Source organism: Miniopterus schreibersii (assembly GCF_964146895.1).
Source record: "Miniopterus schreibersii genome assembly, chromosome: 3".
Classification (NCBI taxonomy): Eukaryota; Metazoa; Chordata; class Mammalia; order Chiroptera; family Miniopteridae; genus Miniopterus; species Miniopterus schreibersii.
In genome coordinates this window covers 42,036,225-42,039,861 of record NC_138103.1, presented here as the reverse complement: position 1 = coordinate 42,039,861, position 3,637 = coordinate 42,036,225, and positions in this window count along the sequence as shown.

The window sequence follows — 3,637 nt, the reverse complement described above, 5'->3', positions numbered from 1 at the left end:
CAGTGCTTCAGGTTTTACCCTTTTTTACTAGGAGACATAAAAGACACAAACAGTTTTAAGTGTCAATTCTCAAACCTTTTTAAAAACTGTTACCACCTTCTAGTGGAAAGTGGACTCATCAATAAGAGAGTGGGTGATGAATAAAATAATGAAAATGGCACAAAAATGTACGCATAATGGATCTGCGAAAGCGTTTGTTCTTTGATAGGATTCATGGTGTATAAAAAGAAAGTATCCAGGATTGTAGATCATTCTCCTATAGAGACAGAGAAAGGACTTGCATTTTTTGATCAGGTTTCAATTCAGAAGGAAGACCCTCATCTCCTCCCAGCAGGGCGCAGACTATGCTTTTTGAGTCACTAGTTTAAAGCAACAGAACTGATCTCGGTGTCAGACTTGTTCAGTACAGAAAAGAAACGACTGAAGTGAGACTGGAAGGCAGTTTGCTGTGGAAGGACAGTGAAAATTTCGGGGATGCAGATGGAAAGGCTATGATAAAAGACTGCAAATGAATGCAGTGTTAAAGATTTAGCTATATTGATGGGCCTGGGTGGTTTTCTTTTTATCCTGGGAAGTCTTATCTGTGCTGTGTATTGGGGGGGGGGGGCAAACATTGAGAGGAGAAAGATGGAAGAAGAGTTGAGGAGAAGATAGGGAATTTCAGGGAGACAATCAGATCATTTGTCAATAATAATCATTTTGCCCTCTCTTTTTTTAACTTATTTAAAAAAATATATTTTTTAATCCTCACCAGATATTTTTTCCATTGCTTTTCAAAAAGAGTGGAAGGGAGAGAGAGAGGGAGAGAAACATCAATGTACCGATTAGTTGCCTCCTGCACACACCAAGCCTGCAACTGAGGTACAGGCCCTTGGCTGGAATCAAACCTGGGACCCTTCAGTCCTCAGGCCGACACTCTAGCCTCTGAGCCAAACAAGCTAGAGCTCTTCTCTTTTTAAAATGGGTATTTATGCATTTTATTTCTCCCTTTATCTTATTTCAGAGGTAAATAAAAATAGAATGAGCATTTTTTGGTAATCCCTGATAAAGAAATGCCTCTGAGTTTTCACCAGTGAGTGGAAAACAATTGCTTTTGCTTTAAGGTAAATATTCCTTATTAAATGAAGTAATCATTATGCAACCATTTGATTATTTATTGAATGCTTCCAACATGTTAGGCATTCTACTAGGTGCTTGAAATATTATTCTGTGTCCAGTTTACTAAAATATTTTTAATGTATTATTTTTTTAAAACAAGGACTGAATGCTGAGTTTTATCAAATATCTTTTCTGAATTTGTTTCAAAGACTTAAATTTTTACTTTTTTAAAAGTTCCAATATGTGATAAATTACATTAACACATCTCCTCATATTAAATCACTCTTACATTCTTGCAATAAAATTGATTGAGCCATTTTGAAAAATGTTGTGGATTTGACTTGATATATTTTTATTTGGACTTATTGAATTTTGTGAATTATTAAACTATGACAACTTTATTTTAAATGATCAAATCCAAATTTATAAAGAGACTGACCTATGGTTTTTTCCCCCATACTATTTTGTCAGATTTTGTATCAGGAACTTAGTATTTTTATATGCTTCATTGAGGAGTTTTCACCTTTTCTATGATCTGGGACAATTTATATGGCAAGGCATTATTGGGTCTTTGAAGGATGGAAGTTTACTATAAAATTGAGTGTATGTGGAGATAATTTTACAACATCCTTTTAACATTTCTATATTGTTATTGATATATCTTCTTAAGGCAATTTTGGTAATTTCTTAATTTCTAGAAAATTATTCATTTAAGTAAAAATTTTTATTTATCCTCTGAATCTGGCTAGGGGGCAAAGAAAAGAGAAAATAAGTCATTTATTAGGTCAGGCCTAGAAGTGGGGCATATTACTTACATCAGTTGGGTTAAATAGTTTATTAGGTTTTCTTTTGGATTTAATACTCAATGCATTCATTATTATTACTGCTAATGTTATAGAATATTTACAAATATTGGGATTATAGTATAAATGCTGTTCTGCAAGTTGGCTCCCCCCTCCCCACCCCATTTAATATATCATGGGCGCTTCCTTTGTTACTTCAGGTAGAGCAGTGTTTCATTTGGAGCCTGATAATTCTTTGTAGTGGGGGGCTGTCCTATAATTATCAGCATCCCTGGTCTCTACCTGCTGGATATCACTAGCACACCCACTCCCCAGCTGTGACAACCAAAAGTGTGTCCAGATTAATGGCTCCTGGGGGAAGGGACACAGTTGCCCCCATATGAGCACCATGGATGTAGAACTATTGCATTTTATTTTATTTTTTTAAAAATCTCTCTCTCTTTTTTTTTTTTAATATATCTTTTTGATTTCAGAGAGAGGAAAGGAGAGGGAGAGAGAAACATCAATGATAGGTCATTGATTGAGCCCGCAACCTGGGCATGTGCCCTGACTGGGAATCAAACCCTGATCGCCTGGATCCCAGGTGGACGCTCAATCGCTGAGCCACGCCCGACTGGGCTGCGTTTTATTTTAAACAATGGCATAGAAATTCACTTATAAATGTACTCTAATTAATGAATAATCTACTGATAAATCTGTAATTTCTTCCCAATTTTCCACTATTAAAAATATGTTGAAATCAATAATTTTTTTTCACTGTTTTGTAAGTATTTCTGTGGGATAGTACTGAAATTGTTAGATAAAATGTATGCAATTTTCACTTTAATGTTGCCAAAAACCACCAAAAGAGGTTATTCTAATAAACACTCTCATAGTGTTTTTCCCTTATTCTTTCTCTAAAATAGATTATCAATCTTTTCAATTTCAGCTAATCATATTGTTTTAGTTTACATTTCTTTGCTTAATATACGTTGATCAAAAATTTGCTGCTTGTGATATATTTGTTGTGGCTTTCGTCCCTTTTAAGATTGGGTTATTAATCTGTTTACTTTTGGTTTGTAGAAATACTTTTTGTGAATATTATTCTCACTTGCTGAAATTTTTTCTCAGCTTGCTCTTTGTCTTTTATCTTCATTTATTGAATTTATTTTCTCATAGATAATTTTAATTTTTATGTGGTCGAATTGATATCAGTCCTTAATTACTTCCCTGCCATGCTCAGAAAGACTACTCACACCTTGAGTTGATTAAAATACTCCTTTTCTTATGGCACTTTTCTGGTTTTATTATTTACATTTAAACCTTTGATCCCTCTAGAATTTATGCTACAAGTTGTTACATAAAAATTAGCTTAACTTTTTCCTCAAGTGGTTACCCCGTTGTCCCATAGCATTCATTTAATAGCTTGTCTTTTCTTCCTGTTCTAAATAAATGTCACCTTTATCATACACTAAATTCACAACTACCAATTCTCCTCCATTGACTCATCAAATGCCACACTGTTTTAATTACTAAATCTTTACAGTACATTTTGATATTTGGTAGGAAATTTCTCTTTTGTTCTTCATAATTGACAAGGGTATTCTTGCACATTTGCTCATCTATGAATTTTGGGGTTTTTTTGTGTGTGTTTCATGAAAAGTCTTGTTGGGTTTTTATCTGGAGTGCACCAGTTTTATATACTATTTGGGGGAGAATTAAAAGGTCTGCAGTCTTCCCTTCCCTTCCATGAGCAT